Source organism: Lemur catta, chromosome 1 (genome assembly GCF_020740605.2).
Source record: "Lemur catta isolate mLemCat1 chromosome 1, mLemCat1.pri, whole genome shotgun sequence".
Lineage (NCBI taxonomy): Eukaryota > Metazoa > Chordata > Mammalia > Primates > Lemuridae > Lemur > Lemur catta.
The window spans coordinates 199,406,577-199,426,589 of NC_059128.1; the positions used below are offsets into that span (position 1 = coordinate 199,406,577).

Sequence of the window (20,013 nt, forward strand, 5' to 3'; positions counted from 1 at the left end):
CTCCCTTCCTGTCTTTTTTTTTTTTTTTTTTTGGGTCTTTTATTGATTAGTTCTTCTTCTCCTGCCCACCAGCCCTTTAAATGATGGTGCTCTAGCTGGGACGGTGGCTCACACCTGTAACCCTGGCACTTTGGGAGGGCGAGGCAGGAGGATCACTTGAGCCTAGGAGTTCAAGACCAGCCCGAGCAACATAGCGAAACCCCCATCTCTACAAAAAATTTAAAAAACTAGCCAGGCATGGTAGCGCCTCCCTGTAGTCCTAGCTGCTTGGAAGGTTGAGACAAAAGAATCTCTTGAGCCCATAAGTTTGAGGTTGTAGTGAACTATGATGACATCACTGCACTCTAGCCCAGATGACAGAGTGAGACCCTGTCTCAAAAAAAAAAAAAAGAATAAAAAGCTCTATAAACTTCCATTTTTTAATTTTATCAACTTTGCTATTCCTGCTTTCCATCATCAGCAAGCCAATGTACTATCGTGGCACAGTGCCTGGTAAATAGCAAGTACTTACTAGCGGCTTATTAAATTGAATGGCTATGACCTCTATTCATAAACGGATGACTTCCACATCTCTATCTCCAGGCCCTGACCTATCTTTCTCAAGCTCCAGGTCCACATTTCCAACCATCTCCAGGATCTAGCCTATAAGTTCCTTAAAACTAACATGGTCTACTCTCTTTTCTCCAGCCCCAACACAGCAATTCATTATAGTAAATTCTCAGTTAATTATCTGACCATAAGTCTAGCTTCCAAGCTAGAAATCTTGATATTTTCTTCAGTTCTTTCCTTCTCTTGCATTTTTTCCTATCAATCACCAATGTATTAATTTCACCTACCAATGTTTTCTGAATCTAGTTCTACCCCCAGCTCCCACCCCAACTCTCAATGCTGCCTTGACTAAGTTGCTCATTACTTTCTGCATTTGCCTACAAACTTGAATTCTAGACAACATTCTTGTTCTCTCTAACCTACTGCAGCCTGCTATCAGAGTTCCTACAATAAAAGGCTGATCACCTTACCTGGCTGCTTAAAAACTTCCGTTGACTTCCTGTTTCCTACAGAAAAATCTGAACTTGGTATTCCAGTCTGGTCGCATTCTACATTCCAACCTCATGTCTCACCACCTCACAAGTTGTACTCAAGCTTAGCTTGCAGGACTTTATTCTTTGTTTCTTTTGTTTAACCTGCTATTCTCTTTGTCAACCACCCTTCAGTGGTATGCTGAAGCCAGCTCTTGCTGGGTTACAAAAACCAACTGATAAATTTACAGGAATTTTGCAAGTCAGTTGACATTAGGTCAATAGCTTGAAATTGGCCATGGTGGGAGTATTTACACGATGGAAGTCAACAAACGCTACAAATCAGTGTGCAGACTTGCTCAGGCTCCAGATCTTTGGTGGATCCCCATCTGATTAGGGACCTTTCCTATACTTTTCCTAGCTTTTTTCTTTTACTACTTATTTTTGTAGAATAAACCTGTTGTCCCACACTAAGGTTATGCCTAGACCAAATGAGCTCTATGTGGGGCACAGGTGCACCCTCTATACATAGCAAAGCACTGGAGGAAATTATTAAGTCAACCTATAAAGCATGAAAATATGTACGTAATGGTAAGCTTCTCTCATGAGATTGCTCTATTATAAAATTTCAAATTGTTTACTCCCATATCCAAGAATTTCATTACAAGCTATAAAGCAAATCTGAGGAGAACCTTACTACCACTCCACTGAATGTTCTAGGGTGAGAGGGTTTTATAACAACACAACCTAGATCAGAGAAAAGAAAAGCTCACAGAGGGATCCAACACCCTAACATAACCCTCTCACCCTAGAATATTCAGTTGTTCTCTCCTGCCCAGCAAACCTCTAGGGCTGCAATTCAATCTCAGGGAGGGAAAAAAGGAAAGCTTGTCTCTTTCTAGTTGCAAAATTTTTTTGCTTATGTTTTACTATCACACAGAAAACAAGCAGTTTCCATATTGCCAAAATACTGGCGTAGCTCCCAAATGCTCCAGTATTCTAGAGGATATGTCAAGGGGAATAGCTCACATGTACAGACATTTGCTCTCTGCCAGTCACTGTTATTGTGGCGGAATCTCAGATCAAACATGGCCCAGTGAATCACCCAAGGTCGCACAAGCAGTAAATGGTAGGCTGGATCTGAACCCAAGCATTCTGCTCCAGAACCCTCAACCATCACTCTCTACTGCCACTTATGAGTTTATGCTCCAATCTACATAATAAAACCGGAAATTTTTACATCTGAGATGAACATTTAGCTTCCCATATTTACACACAGGGAAACTAAGGCCCACAAAGATGTGTGATTCACCCAGGCTCAGTGACTATGTCAGTTCTAGCCTTGACCACTCTGGACCAAGCAGCCAACCCTACCATGCTCCTTTCCTCCAGCTCTTCCTCAACAGCATTCTCTGGTAACACCTCTTTCTCTCAGTCCTATTCCTGTCTCACTTTCCTTTGCCTTCCAAACACAGGCGTATGAAAATGAGACTTTTAAAAAACCAAATTCTCTTTTACTCCTGCCTCTATTACCTATCATAGCAGTTGTGAGCTCCTTGGTCAAGGTCTGGGTCTCAGGGATCAAATTTTTTCCCCACTGCCTCATGTACAGTTAGTCATAAACAAATGCCCTTCATGATGCCACCCAAGCTGCTGAAAGCCTCCCTTGATTGCCAGGACAGTAGCATTTGTTTTCATTTGAGTGCTCCAAGTAGCAGCTGACTAACGGCAGCACAAAAGAATTAAACTTCCAGACAAAATCCCCAAACTCTCTTTTGCAACATGGCAATTGAGAACTTGCCCACTCACGCACTGTGCCTGACTTCACAAGAGTGTTACACAGGATATCCCAAAAGTTGGGTTAATCTTCTGCTTCGTATAAAGTGCAGAAAGCAGCAAATTAGACACAGCCTTTGAAAAATCATTTCTTACATGGCACACAAACTCAAAAGATAAGGCAAATGATTTTTATAGACATCTACAGATGTCTGCAGAGCCAGATTCAGATGATGATTATAATACATTAAGTACCCTTTTGTACACATCCACATGGTGATTATGCTAAATTAATGCCTATTATAAAAATACATAATAATGTGCCCTTTTGTACTGGGATTTACAGTTTACGACCTTCTGAACTTTCACTTGTTTGAATCTCATAAGGACTTGTGGGATAGGAAGAGTAGATATTACACTCATTTTATGCCTATCTGAGGCTCAGAGGAGACAAATGCCTTCTCAGGATCATAAAGCCCCAAGTGACAAAGCAACCACAGAGCCCAAAAGTTCAACTGATTCTGACCCGTCATTCTGAATCTTATTACTAAGAGCTCAGAAGACAATCACTAAGTCATTGTTTAAAGTCGAAGCCTCTCAGATTCTGCTGCACTGAAGAGTAAAAGGTTTAAAACCAGGGTAGGGAAGTAGGTCATGAAGTATATCCCAAACTCTAACCCACTGACAGCATATTCTCTCTGCCAGCAGATCTGCTCAGCAGGTAGCAGGACCAGTTTGCTTATACAAACAGTGCCTGAGCAAATTAGCATCAGTACAAAAGCTAGCACCTTTATAACAACTAGAATTTCTACTGCCAGCAGTTCAAGTTAATGCAGCTCAGTCACTCCTTGGCCTGAGGCATCAGGAGACAGGATGGCTTGCCAGCCCCAGAGGCTCAAGGAAGTCACTGACTGTTGGGACAGATTCTGCATTGCCAAACAGTGGAGGGTTTAAATCTACACCGGGAGAAGCTTCTTGTTTTAACAGATTCAGGAAATTGAAACAACATCTTCCTCACAAATGTTTAGTCTAGATCTACAGTTACAACAATTTAATTTTCATATTAAGTCTAAATCTAAATATCTGTACAACAGATAGTATAAGTACATTGTCCTTTAAGGGGAATTTATAGGTAAAATATTCCACCACAAGGAACAGGATCCATATTTATTTTTTATCCACTCGTTCAGCAAATATTTGAGTGTTGCCTACCAGACACCAAAACTGGTAAGCATTAAGGAGAAATATAAACATGGGCTCTGTCCTTAAGAAGCTGACAGTGTATAAGGCAGGTAGATACATAGGGCAATGCTGTAACAGAGTAGTCACCCCTCCTCCCATAGACAGGGAAGGGAAACATTGACAGTGGGGAATATGTAACAAAGGGAATGGCCTGAAAAATGGCAAAAATGTTTTCTGTCTCTTTAGAAACTTCTCACTCTTTTTGAGAACTAGGACCTGGATCCCTGCCTTGGGCCAGCAGTCAGGACAGTAGGGGAATGTCTGGGGAATGTCCTTTGCTCTTTGTTTTACAAGAGACGGCTCAGCCGTCCCTCAGGACCTGGAGGAGGGAGGGCCCACGAGGAGATCATGGGATTGTCTTCAGTGGAGATGAGGCGTCAACAGTGGTTGAACAGCAATTGCCTGAAGCTGAGAAGCCACCCTTTAAAAGCTCTGTATTTCTGCTTATTATTAGGACAATGATATTTTTGGACAGTAGTCTCTCTCTTCCCCATTTGTTGGCAAATTAATAAATCTTCTTTCCTATTGCTCAAACCACTTGTCCTTGTTCTTCTGATGCAGCCTCCGGGACAAGTGCTGGGCTTTTGGTAACAATGCAATAATGTGATAAGTACTATAAGTAAAAATCCCCGTAGTTGGAATTCACAGTTTAGCAGAGCACCACTACAGACCCATCTTCACTGGGCTAGCAAAGGCCTCTCTTGACTATAGGTACAGTCCCAGAGAAGTAGTGACTTCTGAAGAACGGGAATTGTTTAAAACAAAAAAAAAGTGTGCTCTCTTTGATTCTAACGGATGCTAATTGCTTCTGTAAACATGGTTTGCTGACCTAGCTTAAGTGGAGCCAAGACTTACGGCCGGCCCCGGTGGTCATAACAGGCCTTGCTGATAAAGGGCTGGAGAGTTCAGGGGCCCTCCAACCAATTAACCAGATAAGAAGGGCAAGGCATAATCAGAAGCCTGTCCCGCAACTTAAAAACCAACCAATCAAAAGCCAGTCCCGCGGCTTGAAAACCAACCAATCAGGAGCCAAGACAATCAGCCACTTTTGAAGGAGCAAATGAATTAAGGAGGGAGGGGGGACGGCATGCCCCCGTATAGTGCTTGGCTAAAGAATATAAAAGACATGCACCCCCGCTGTGCGGGGTCCCTGCCCATGGAAAGAGACCACTGCATTGCTGCTCGGGGCTTGGACCCTAGCTCGAGCTAGTCAATAAAACTCCTTTGTCTTTTTGCAGCCTCAGTGACTCTGTCTTTCTGTTCCCGGAGCCGAGGGGAACCGGCTCTAACACTTCCACTGGGAGGAGTTTGCAACAAGTGTGTTCACAGCATTGGTAACATTTGAGCCAGGTCTCTAAGGACAAATAATTTGCCAGAAGGAAATTGAGGAGAAGAACATTCCAGAATGTGGAATAAAGTAGAGATGTACTACTGGTCTGCAGCCCTGAGAGAAATAGGGTTGTAACTGTATTTCCATGTATTAAAATATTCTTAATTTGATGACTTCGAATTAAGGATTAAGCTACATAAAACTGGATGCACATGCTTGGGTTTTTTTTTTTTTCCGTTTTTTTTTCTTTGAGACAGGGTCTCATTCTGTTGCTTGGGCTAGAGTTCGGTGGCATCTTCACAGCTCACTGCAACCTCACAGTCCTGGACTCACAGCACCTTCTTGCCTCAGCCTCCCAAGTAGCTGGGATTATAGGAATGCGCTACCACACCTGGCTAGTTTTATATTTATTTTATTTTATTTTTTATAGAGTCAGTGTCTCACTAGGTTACTCAGGCTGGTCTCAAACTTCTGGCCTCAAGATCCTCCTGCCTCAGCCTTCCAAAATGCTAGGATTATGTGTGAGCCAACACACCCACCCGCTGTGAATTCTTTTTGTCCTGTAGCTTTTAGAGTATAGCTGTGAAAATTATCAGAACTCTTCACTGAAACTAGTATGTTCGGGAAAAATGTATACTTGAAGAACCAATCCAAGCGTGCACCCCTGCCCTCAACTCAGAAGTAAATGACTGGCATCGCTGCACCTTCATTATTTCGCTATGTGTACCATAGTAAACATCAAATGGTGAATAATCAAAGTTTACTGCTTGGGGAGAGACTGGCATACAGCAGTTAAGGATTTTCAGGGAGATACATCTAACATAAAGTCTCTTAGCTTCTTTGTGGGTTTTGTACTGTGTGTGACCTAATGATCTAATGAAGAAACGTAAGCATAGGGTTGTTTATTGCAGTGGTGTTACTAAACATTATCAAACATTTTTCTCTTCTCATACCATGTATTGGGTATATAAGGTGACTAAGCATATTTTCTTTTTGGCAAAACTTTGCTGAAAGTTATTTTATTGTTCTTTTACAACTTAACATGAATAGGATCATCAAATAAAAATGAATGAGGGGAGTCCACTTGCTCAAGGCTTCTTGGGTGTGGCTCCGGGTCAAAAAAATAAAATTAAAAAAGAAAAGAAAAAATTTGAAAAAAAGATACATATAAAATAAAAATGAATGAGGGAGCAAATGTCTTCATAGGCAATAGTTCTTTCTTTGAAGCTAGGTATACTCCACATAGGTCATAAGAATAAGGATGTATTTGTTCACCGCTTCACCCCAACAGCAGGGTTCCGGGCATACACTATATGTTCAATGAACACTTGTGGAATAAATGTCTGTAATCACACTTAGAGGTACATATTTAATGCTTGAAATCTATTTACCAAAACATGCATTACTGTGTCTCATAATTAAGAGATTACTCAAACTTTAGCAAATACCAAAGAAGAAAATAAAATCTAGAAAATGTCATAAGACTACAAACAAACAAAAATTGGAAACGGCTCACTAAAGTGCAATTATCCAGGCACTGTACTAACAAAATAAAAACATAAATCAGGATGAAAGTTAATCAAGTAAATTAATTCCTCAAGAGAGTTAATGATAAAACAGTCCACTTCAGATGTCTCTTGGGTTTAGTTACATTGACATAAGTGGCCAGTTGAAAGGATGCCATCTAGTCTATGTGCAATTCTGCAGAAAAATCCCCGTAGTTGGAATTCACAGTTTAGCAGAGCACCATCACAGACCCATCTTCACTGGGCTAGCAAAGGCCTCTCGTGACCTAATTCTCTCTAATCTAGCCTCGGCCCTCCCCTCCTCATGCACCTTTCCTCAATAAATCCCTTTCCTAAGGCCTCAATCTTTACTAACTTAAACTGGATGCCAATGGAATCAGATAATTTTAAAACCCAAGGGACCCATAAACATAGACTCTCTTCTTGGAAAACTGAGGAAACTGATGCCCTGAGAGATGGGCGACAAGCTCCACCACCCAGTAACAGACATGTTCAGACTAGAACCAGGTCAGCAGACTCTAGTTCCAGGTTCTTTCATTATATCTCTACTGAAAAAAGCTCCAATTTATAACTCAGAAAGCTTCTGCAACTCTTTGCTCTTCCCCTTCATGGCAAAATCGACTAATTCTATGCCTATTTTTTGGATTTAATTTTTCCCTCTCATTTTTCTGTTTTTATCTGCCTCCAAGACCCAGAGATAGAGTATCCATTTCCCAATAGCATTCATTCTAAAACCTCACTATTTGCAATCTTTTTAGAGATATATCATGACCAGATCTCTGCCCTCTCTAACATCTCTGGATTTTGTTACCTTTTTACAAACTTAGAATATTAGAATGTTAGATAGAGCTGGAAGGAAAACTACAGAGCATCCTTTCCCAAACAGTTCACAGAACAGCGGATTGAGGAGATAATTTTGCACAGAGGACAGAGTGAAAGGTTCTGTGACCAACTCAGCTTGGGAAAAGCTGTGTGTCAATTCTCTCAGAGATTCACAATGCACATCAGCTTTTTAAAGGAACCACGTTCCAGTAGTAAAAGAGAAATTTAACTCTGCTTAATATTTAGTTTCTTCACACCTATTAACTTCCTTTAAAACTGATTTGGGAAGGCCTTGCCTAGCCCAGCCCCCTTGGTTTTATAAGTGAAGACTGAGTCTGGCACTTGTGTGACTTACTGCCAGAGACAGGGCTCCAACCCAGCTGAGCCCCAGGCCAGAACCTACTCTCAAAGTATTGCTTCTTCTCTGCTGGATCCAGTTCTTTTTGGTTTTCAGCATATCCAATACCCAACCCTTTGCCTGGTACTACAAATGTTCACATAGCGTATGCCAGTGGGCAACAGGAGCACGGTGGATGCTTGCACTTATTTCCCTTGATCCTACATCCAATTATGTAGAACACAAGGCTATACCAGTTTTCCTCACTTAACACGACTTCTGTGAAATATTAGTTATTGGGACTTAGGGACATACAAAGCCATCCTACGGATCTTTCTCAGGGGTTCCAAGGAACTAGAGGAATAAGCCCAGAGCAAAGTGTCCTGAAGGAGAATTGAAGGTAAGGCTCTTGAGACGGGGGCCCTAGTCTTTATGTGGAAGGGATAGGGGAACCTGGACCCCTCCAGGAATTTGGTAGTACATACCAAACTGCCCTTCCTCGCCATGCTTCCTTGCATTTTCTCCTAACTTCATAACCCACCTCCCTCCTTTTTCTCTCTTTCCCTATTATCTCTCACACCAAGTTTTCCCAGTTGATTCTAGAGACCCTACTATGCCACGAATGAAGGTCTTGTCTCCATTTTTTCCTGGAGGAGGAAGTCCTAGGAAGAAGTAATATGAACGTTTTAAGAAAGAGGAAAACATAATTGCACAAGTAGAGGTGGACTAGTATTTGCACAAACTTCTTGCTGCCTTCTTGTTTGAGCATTTGCAGAACAGTTCTGAAGTGAACGGACAAAAACAGTGAGTACTGAAGGGTGGATATCAGATAGCTCTCAGTGATGAGAGGTAGCCTGTACTCTTTTAAACAACTCCTTTATTCCAACCAAACACACCTATTCACAGTTCCCAAACATGCTCATTCCTACCAACTCGGTTTTGTTCATGTTTTACATCATTTCCTTCTCCACCACCCCTGTCACCCTTCCCTTAGCCTCCCTGCAATGTAATTCTGATCCATTCTTCAAGGTACAGTCTCAATCTTAATCTTCCCAAGGCCATTCCAGCTCAGTTTTCACCCTTCCGAGTTCACAGTCCTTTTTAACTGTACTGCCCATTTGAAAATTACCCAGTACTTACTGCCCTCTGACATCTCTAGGCTTATACTCTTACTTTAATTGCTGTGCAATTGTCTCACCTTCCCAAATAGATCCTGAACCCCTTAAGCAGAGGAACCATTTGGAATATGTGGAACTTGTGCAAATGAGTTATTCAACAAATGTGTTAATTATACAAAACATTAAATGAGTATTTACTGTGGAACATAGGCCATACACTCATGTCTTCAAGGGCCAGGGCAACTAATGAAAATGAGTAAAACAGATGTAATATACCAGAGAGTAGGGAGGCTTGTGGCAAATTAGAGAAACAAGCCCTAAGGAAGCAGCAGCTGCTCAGCCACAAGTGACTGCATGACATGAAAATTCTGGCCCAGTGCTGCCGGATGGTGATTTTTCAAAAGAAGTAAGAAGCCCAGATTACCATGTGAAATATCTGTAACTTAAGTACTGGCAATGAATTTAAAAATATTTAATATACACTGTAAGCCAAAAATAACATATGTGCAGGTCAGTCTCTGGCTCTCAAGCTGGTTGTTTGAAAGTCCATTCATTTTTTTCATACAAACAATATGTACAATTGACAGTATTATGTCCCCAAACCTGGGCAATAACAAAACCAAGGCATAAAATTCGAAATATTTTATTTTTTCAGTTTTACTTTACATTTTAAGTTATGCTAGTGCATAACTGCTAGAAGCAGTTTAATTAAAAAGCAATGAAAATGAACATGGAGAGTATGGACAATTTAAAGGGAGTTTATTGGATCCTCTCAAGGACTGTATAGACTGATGCACTTGTTTCTTTTTAAAATTTATTTTCCCTTCAAAACACACAGATTTCCTTTGTCTTGATTTAAGCATATGTAGTCTTCTTGTCAGAGGTATTAATAATTATGGTTATTCTTGGGGGAATCACAAATGGAAGATAAGGATTAATTTTTCTGAGATAATCACTGGGTTAGAGCTAGAAGATAAAAGGCAAATAGATTAATGAGAATATTATAGATATTTATGGATATTCAAAGAGGTAAATAAATATATTCAAATATATAAATATGTATGAAAGAAAGCCCACGCTGTCTAAATGCTGTCTCCCTCACCCCTCACCAAAGATGCCACTATCTAAACTCACTCAATGCCAGAAAATAGGCTATTTGTAACAGGGTGTTGTAATGATAGGTGAACAATACTGTGCTAAGGGTCACGGGCAATGCCAGCTACTTGGGAGGATCGCTTGAGGCCAGGAGTTCAAGACCAGCCTGGGGAACACAGTGAGACCCCTGTCTTTAAAAAAAGAAGAAAGAAAGAAAACGAAAAAAAAAAGATGTTCCCTCGTCCTTGTGGCTGATATTCATAGATAGGTTAAACACTTGCAGTACCCACAGGCACTCTGGACATGCAGGATCTTGCAACCCAAGCAAGAGTGGAAGCTGATCATCCTTACACAAAATAAAAACCAAAGCAAATTCCAAAGCATGTAAAATGTCTTCACCTTTGCAAAAGAGTTGGGAGTTCACATGTGTAATCCAATGTAGTTACCACTGACTAAAGTATTTTTAACTGTTTTCAGAGACTTGCACACTCCTTGAATATCCTTAGTGGGGACAAATGATCCTTGTCTGAGATTGAATTTGATTTCTGAAAAAGCCAAAGTTCCTCTAGATAACAAGTTGTGTGGTGAAGCTGAGGATTTCATTTCGTACATAAACAAGGTGAGAATATAAAGCAATGAGACTGATATCCACATATACCTTATGAAATGACTTGGAATGAAACTTCTAAGGATATGTTTTAGACCTGTTCTCAGTTTTAGCAACGGCATCAACCTTAGATTAAGCTTAGAGCAACTTTCTTGGAGGAACAGGCACCCTGCTAACAAACCCCTGTATTTCCCTTCTCAGGGTTGTGCAGCATATTGGAAAGACCATGAGCCTGAAATACACCAGGTTACAATCCTTTCTTAGCCACTAACCAGCTATTAATATATGAGGTTGGAGGGAAATAGCTAACTTCACATTTTTTTTTTAAATGAGCATTTCTTTAAAGTTAAGAATATAAAGTATGCAAGCAGGAATTATGCTTGTTTACTGCTCTTTCTCCAGAACAGTGCTGTACAAAGCATTATGCAATAAATATTCATTCAAGGAATGAACAAGAATTTTAATGTCAACCCTTTTCAAAGAAATTCCAATTAAACAGGGTACTAATTTAAGCTATTAAATTAACAAGTGTTAAAAATCAACTATAATGGTTCATCATGGAAGAGAGTGTAGCACAAAAAAGCATTCTCACACATTGTTATTAACCATATAAATTGGAAAATAACTTGGAAATAAGTAAGAGGACCCACAAAAATATTTATAGCCTTCAATCTAGAAGGTCCTCTTTTTTGAGAATCTTGAGGAAAATCCTAAAACATAAAGTATACATAATATGTTCACTGTAACTTTATATTGGCAAATAACTCAAGTCTAAATTTTGGGTAATAGAAGAATAGTTAAATCTAAAAATGGCACAAGATCTTTCATGCACCCATTACAAAGAGAGATGGGAATTCTATGCAATAATGTGGCAAATCCTTCAGGTAAAATTCTAAGTAAAATAAAACTTTACCAAAATCTAAGTAAAATTTCTGGTAAAATTCTAAGTGGATAAAATTGTAATCTAACAAAAGCAAGACAATTTACACAGAAGAAAAATGGTGGTCGTGTTAAGGTGAGATTGTAGGCTATTTTTTCTATTTTCCAAAATTTCCATAGCATGATTATTTACCTTTTTTAGTTAAAAAAATTTCAGTCCTAATTTACAAAAGGAATCATGCTTCTGTGGGGAAAATTTTATTTTATTTTTGAGAAAGAGTCTCACTCTGTTGCCTGGGCTACAGTTCTGTGATTTCAGCATAGCTCACAGCAACCTCAAACTCCTGGGCTCAAGCGATCCTCCTGCCTCAGCCTCCTGAGTAGCTGGGACTACAGGAGCACACCACCACGCCTGGCTAATGTTTGTATTTTTTGTAGAGACGGGATCTCGCTCTTGCTTGTGTTAGTATCAAACTCCTGACCTCAAGTGTTCCTCCCACCTCAGCCTCCCAGAGTGCTAGGATTACAGGCATGAACCACCACACCCAGCCTGTGGGGAAAATTTTAAAGCAGCTATGACATCCAGGGATTATAGAACTTGAACATTCTCTACCCTCTGACATCCACCCCCTATCCAAACACACCCTTTACCTACTCCTATTCCTATAGACTGCTTGCTGGTACACACCTTGCTTGTACAACTTGTCTGTCTTGCCCCTGCAATATATACTTTCCTCAAAAACAGAGGGCTGAACTGTAGAATTCCATCTGTTACTGGAATTTCTCCTGCTTCCCCTCTTGACTAAACTCCAGTTCATCCTTCAGGGTCCATCTCAGACATACCCTCCTCTGTGGCATGCTGTCTACCTCACCCCTTGGACAGTCATTCCTGCCTTGCTCCTCTCTAGTACTTGGTTCAAGCTTCTACTTTTGAAACTTGTTGCATTATCATTATCAGTTTTTATACCTACCTCCTTCACCTTTGTTCCCTGAGGTCTAGCATACTACCTGGTATATAATTAGTGCTCCATATAAATTGTTGAATGAATGAACATATTGCTGTTTTTTGTTTGTTTGTTTTTTGAGACAGAGTCTTGCTCTGTCGCCCAGGCTAGAGTGCCATGGTGTCAGCCTAGCTCACAGCAACCTCAAACTCCGGGGCTCAAGCAATCCTCCTGCCTCAGCCTCCCGAGTAGCTGGGACTACAGGCACGCGCCACCATGCCCAGCTAATTTTTCTATATATATATTTTAGCTGTCCATATAATTTTCTTTCTAATTTTAGTAGAGACAGGGTCTCGCTCTTGCTCAGGCTGGTCTCAAACTCCTGAGATCAAACAATCCGCCTGCCTTGGCCTGAACATATTGCTGTTTATTTTCCCTGTCACTGTTACTTCTAAGTTCATGCCTTCTGAAACAGCAGACAGCTTACCCCTTATCATGTTCCTGCTTAGGCTCTTCATGGAAAGGAAACAGGAATTCAGTCCAAAAGCAGCCCATTTTTCTGGTTGATTCTACCAATGCTGTCTTATTTGAGAAATGGGATGTAAACGACTACCTCCTGTCAGGGTGTCATCACCAATACTCTACTGTGGAAGCTGTCCAGGGACTTTTGGTCACTCATCTATTCACTCAGCAGTGTTTGCTTTGTGCCAGGTACTTTTAAGAGCTGTGTACACAGTGGGAAAATCCACAGACATGCCCCCTCACATCCAGAGCTTCCAGCCAGGCAGGAGAGATGGAATTACTTAGGAGTAATTAAACAAATAGACAATTAACAATGATGGGATAAAAGAACTGGAAGAGAAGGGAAATAAAGAACAGGGTGGAGTGAGAGAAGAAAACAGGGTGAGAGGGAAACTAGACTGGGTAGTTAAAACCAGAGGTCAAGTTCACTAACCACAGACACCCATTTTGACAAACATCCAAAAAGTTTTTGTCTCAAGTAAGGCACTATAGCTGCCAACACTGCAGGGCTTGTTTCAAACTTTAAACAAAGAATGACTTTTTGAAGCAATATGTTAGGGACACAGAAAGAAAGATTGACTTAAAGAAGTTTTTGTTGAAGACGAAAAGCTACTAAAACCAAACAGTAGAAAAACCCATTGTTTTCGATCAAATTGTATATTTGGCCACCAAAAGTTAAATGCTACTACTCTACAAATTTTTAACAGAATATTTGTAATAAGTGGTTTAGAGTTCATTTCACCAAGTAGTATTTACTCATGAAAAAATCGTTTATTGGTTGTGTACTTTCATAATCCTACTGTTAGCTTATTAAAAGTGACTACAATGAAAACAGTGAAATAGATCTTAACAACTCAAGACAGGCTAGTCCCACCCATGGTTCAGTTATGTAAAGATCTTCAAACTTTTATTTTATACTTTCAGAAACTCAACGGAAGTCGCTTCCTCTATGTGCCATGCTCTTACCCCTGGACTTTTGCACCAGCTATTTTCTCTTCCTGGAATGCCCTTTCTGTCGGATTGACCAGTGCTGCCTCTCACCCATTCAGACGCCCCAGCACTTCCTCTGGGTTCCTCTGCCCAAGTTCCTCAGACACACAGGGGCTTCATCCACCTGGCTCCCGCAGCTCCTACAACTTCGCCACTAGCTAAAGCACTCAGCAGGTTGTGTTGAGATTGTCTACTTTTTGGTTTTTCAGAGTGTGAGAACCTGAAGGTCTCTGCAGTATCTGGGTAATCAATAAACATCTGCTGAAAATATACCAGCACTTTGAACAATGCATTGTTTTCCTCCATGAACAAAAAGAGGAAGAGCTGTAACAGAGTATAACACTATACATTTAAGTATAACTTCAGTGTTTATTAACAGATCCTGAAAGTAAACCTGTCTCTCTCACAGGCACAGGAAGCAATTTTTATTGCAGCAACTCTAAGGATCACAGGTGTATAGAGCTTTTAAAATGCTACCCATAATTGCTCACCTCACTCTGAAGCCTGAAAATGGTGGGGGGGGGGGAATAGGGAGGGGGTAGTTAGAGCAGGGACTAGTATAAAGACATTTAACCACTGACAACACCTAAATCAAAGTCCAACTTTTTAAATCAGTTAAAATTCTATGATTTTCCTCCAAAAATATGCCAGAGACAGAAAACATGTTAATGTTTTTAGAGTAATTGGACCATCATTACCAAATAAATTCCTTCTGTACACATAACCATTAACAATGTTTTTCTTTTCATCCAAGACAAAGCTTCAATTAAAGAACAGTTCAGAATTATGCAATTTTAATTGGCTATATGAAGAAATAAGACTGACACAAGTTATTGATTTTGGTCAACATCAGCTTCCATGGCTGCTAAGACCCAGATCTGGCACATGGAGTACCCTGGAAAACACTGACCCACTGTCCTTGACAAAAGTATATACATGTATTTAAATGTTACCTTACTAACGATGGAACTAATAGGATTCAGTCTAAAATGGAATATGTTTAATATTCATCTGATGTGAACCTTGTTTTAAAGCACCCAGAAAAAGCTACTTAGCCTACGAAGAGTACAGATTTTAAGATGTTTCCATATAGATGAACCAACCAACATAAATTTAAAGTGAATTATTTGGGAAAAGAGTTATTACTTTTTCTTTTTAGTTTTTGTTGTTTTTGTGATGGGGTCTTACGTTGTCACCCAGACTGGAGTGCTGTGGCACGATCACAGCTCATTGCAGCCTTGAACTCTTGGGCTCAAGTGATCCTCCCACCCTGGCCTTCCAAAGTGCTGGGATTACAGGCGTGAGCCACCACGCACAGCACTTTTTCTTTATATATGTATATATTTCTATATTTACTCTTTAATACATCAGCAGTATCCATCGGTAACCACCTCAGGTTACCTATGAAGTACATTTTGACTATTTCTTGTTAGAAATGACAGCTCAATATCAACACTGTCAATGTCAAAACATCAGTTTTGGAAGACATCCTTGAAATCATTTCAACAAACAGGATACAGGTTGAGACACCGAATGTAAATGCCACAGTTGCCTGGTCCCTGCAGGGCCCACTGGTCAGTTTCAGTCCTCATGATCCTCAGCCTCTCAGCAGAGTTCAACACAGTTGGCTACACCCTCCTGGCAGTGCTCCTTCTGGGCTTCTGTGACACTGTCTTCCCAGTTTTCCTCCTGTCCCCTGACTGCTCTGTCACCTTTGTGGCTCCATTTCTTCTCATTCAACACAGTTTCCTCAGGGGATTTCAGGTATTTCCAGAGTTTCCATTATCACTGCACTGCCAACAAATTTCTCCATGTTTCCTATAATACCTTAACTATTCAGCCCATATTTTCAGCACTGAATTGTAGCTCCAGGAGGACCAGATACTATTTGTCTCGTGATATAAAGACAATAAATAATATGGCTACTTAAATATATGTAACTTGGGGACCATCTGTGTTTGATAGCAATGATAATAAATGTGTATTTCAACAGTTACCAACTGGAGAGAGGTGAGCCTCCCAATAAGTACACTATAAATGGATTACAGGTGGGCCACCGGATGTTGATGTTTAATTGTTTTATAGAGGTAAAAATTTAAAGCAACTTTTTATAACTATTCAAAATTCATCAGAGTTGGCATTCTATTGGCAAATCATTTATACAATTCTATAAATTTTGCCAGGCATGGTGGCTGACGCTTGCAATCCCAGCAGTTTGGGAGGCTGAGGTGGGAGGATCACTTGAGTCCAGGAGTTGGTGATCAGCCTGTACAACAAAGCAAGACCCCATCTCTACAAAAACTTCTTTTAAAAAAGATAGCTGGACGTGGTGGTGCACACCTGTAGTTCCAGCTATTTGGGAGGCTGAGGCAAGAGGATCGCTTGAGGCCAGAAGTTTGAGGCTGCAGTGAGCAACTGCACTTCAGCCTGGGTAACAGAGTGAGACCCTGTCTCTAGGGAGGTGGTGGGAAGGGAAACACTTCTGAATTCTGTCATTCAAGCCCATACAGATTCTCCCCAAATTGCTTCCAGAATCCCCCAGTATACTATGCAAACATAATCATTTCTATGATTTCTATGACATGAAAAAGATTGAGAAGCACTAATGTAGATTAAGTTAATTATGAGAGCCCCCCCAAAAGTCAGGATACAAAGAGTGCACTAATGACAAAGTTACTATGAGCATTCCTACAGCCCAGCCCAGCAGTGAGGACATGAAACTAGGAGCACAGGAATCTGGGTCTGGCTCCTGTTTCGCCGTTGTCACTAATCATGTGATCTTGATGTCACTGACCCTTTCTGAACCTTGAGTTTCCTCAGCTGACAAATGGAAACAACAATGCCAACCAGTTATTTATTGTAAAAAATAAATGAGGTGATATAAATGAAACTCTTCAGTAAAACCTACAGTACTACATAAATGTAAGGTGTAACAAAAAGTTATGTTTTTTAAGGTCTCATTTCTCACAGAGCTGGCCTCTTCTTCCACTGCCTCTGGTATCCCACAGGTACCCTTGGTAGGATCCCCTAATCCTACTCTCACGCCATACACATTCATTTCTACTACTTCCGCCACCACCCATTTGCCAACCACTCCCAAATCCATTGTCTCCAGTCCAGCTCTCTCCCTCCTGAGCTCTGGACCTGTATATGCAGCCATTTATAAATAGTTATCCTTGGACTATTCCCACTGAGACTTCGAGACCAAGAACTACCTTTACCCTCAGATTGGCTGTTTCTCCTAAATTAAAGTCATTGTCATCATTCACCTAATGATTCCAGAGTCTGTCCCAGGAGTCATCTTTGACTCTTTCCTCCTCACTCCATACTATCCCTTCCGACAGCAACTGTGGTCAGCTTCCTTCTTAATCAGTCCCACTTCATTAGTTCATGCTCTCACCTGGATTAGTGCTTCATAAATGGTCTCTTGCATTCACTTTTGCTTCTTAGATTCCAGTGTCTACATTGCCATTGAGGACTGTTCTAAAACACAGATTTGACCACATGACTTCCCTATTAAAAAATTGTTCAGTGGTGTCTCACCAAAGTACACAACAAGTAATAAAACAAATCTGTCAGTGGCTCCTTTCTTGCCCACAGATCTCTCTATTACCTGACCTGTGCTTCCCTCTGGCTACTCCCTGACCTTTGAACATTAAGCTCCAGCCAGTCTAAATCACTTTTAGTTCCTTAGTTGCACCATCCTCTCCAACTGGAACCTTCACCTCCTGCTGCTTCTGGCTGAAACTCCCCTTTCATTCCACTTTTCTCTTCCTCCCACCACTTCCTTCACTTGGCTGGTTCCTGTGGAAAGTCAATCTAGCACAGTGATTAAGCTCTTGAACTCAGGAGTAAGACACGCAGGACTTGAATCTAGGCTTCACCTCATATAAACTGTGTCATCTTGAACAAGTTACTTTTCTTTGCATTTCAGTTTCCTCCTTCGTCACAAAAAGAAATTAGGAACACCCACCTAATAGTATTATAATATAGGCTAAATTAATTACAAGCAAAGCATATAGCCCAGGATCTGTCACAGAGTAAATGTTCACTATATGCTTAACTAATATTATTTTTACTTTAAAAATTCAACCTTCATAAACTCAGATTAAATATCAATGTGAAAGGGAAACAATCCCCAATGCCCAGGTGTACTTCAGATGTCATTTCCGAGGCTATTGCAGCAACCCATAAATACCCCTGTTGTAGCTCTTCTTCCATCAAGTGCACACTGTCACTGACAGCTGGTTTAGCTCCCCTCACTTCACTGTAAACTCTTCAGGATTAGGTATCTGGCTGATTCATTTCTGTTTCGCCAGTTCCTAGTATTGGTGTTCAGTTACTATTTATTGAATGGGTGATGACTTTCAGATGGTAGGATTTTAATTTTATTTTGGAACACTGAAAGATTGTTAAAATTTCATCTTATGACATACCTTAATTAGGGCAGGTTTTTCACTTAAAAATTCAATTTCTTCATTTTTAATGAAGCATAAAATAAAGGAGAAAATAAGTGATAGTTCCCACAGTTTCATTTGACAGCAAAAGTAAATATGGTGCTCACTTCAGCAGCACATACACTAAAATTGGAACGATTTAGAGATTAGCATGGCCCCTGTGCAAGGATAACATGCAAATTTGTGAAGCATTTCATGTTTTGGAAAAAAGTAAATATATGCTATTTTAAAAGAAGCAATTGCGCAGAAATAGAATGTTTAAGAATGATAAGCTGGCCGGGCGTGATGGCTCAAGCCTGTAATCCTAGCACTCTGGGAGGCCGAGGCAGGTGGATCGCTCGAGGTCAGGAGTTCGAGACCAGCTTCAGCAAGAGCGAGACCCCATCTCTACTAAAAATAGAAAGAAATTATCTGGCCAACTAAAATATATATATATATATATATAAAATTAGCTGGGCATAGTCGCGCATGCCTGTAGTCCCAGCTACTCAGGAGGCTGAGGTAGTAGGATAGCTTAAGCCCAGGAGTTTGAGGTTGCTGTGAGCTAGGCTGACGCCACAGCATTCACTCTAGCCAGGGCAACACAGACAGACTCTGTCTCAAAAAAAAAAAAAAAAAAAGGAATGATAAGCTATACTTTCACGTTTCATAGAAATGTCTCAACTCAAGTTGCATGTTAGAAGTAGGATGTTCCATTAAAATAAAGTAATAATGATGGTATTTCTATGTGTAGGGCTCTATTTGTAGAAGTACTAGAAAAAAATAAAAGGGAGCTATAAATTAGGCATTGTCTTAAACACCTGCTAGCTGAATCAATCTGACAATGTTTTATAGGTTCTGTCTGCAGAGACCAACTCAGATTGTTTACCTTTGAGAAGTAATACTGATTAAATACTGCCCCTGATGCTATTCTTAAAGCCTTTCTGCTACCAAGCATTTAAAGAAAATCCTATCAAATCAGCTAAAAATTATTGTGGTTGGTGAAATTTCCAGTTTACACGAAGAAAGACACATCACAACTCTGAAAGGCAGTAGACATAACTTATTTACTAATATTTTAAAGTTTTTGCCTCACATTAGTAAACATTCCAATTTAAAACTGTTATGAAAGAGGTTAGCACATTGGAGTTCTGCAGGATTTCCAGCTAAGCTGTCATTTAAAACACACCCACACAGCCCAAAAGCACATCATGCACAGAGAATTCAGGCGAGGTGACATTAAATCTCAACAAGTTTGGGGACATTTTACAAGATGAAAAGCCTTGCTCAACTGGTCCAAAAGCACTGTCATCCAAAAGAAATAGGAGGAACATTCAGCAGCAATACCAATTTCAGCAATGTCTCTTTTA

General features: G+C 40.3%; 1 protein-coding gene and 1 non-coding gene across 2 annotated transcripts in view; one reads left to right on the forward strand and one right to left on the reverse strand.

The window, feature by feature from the left end:
• The window catches only part of NCEH1 (neutral cholesterol ester hydrolase 1), a 49,017-nt gene that overhangs the window by 24,265 nt on the left and 4,739 nt on the right, over positions 1-20,013 (reverse strand). The gene's annotated exons all lie outside the window — the stretch shown is intronic.
• Positions 18,764-18,867, forward strand: LOC123631177. Its single transcript, XR_006733044.1, has one exon. It is a non-coding gene; the product is annotated as a U6 spliceosomal RNA (small nuclear RNA).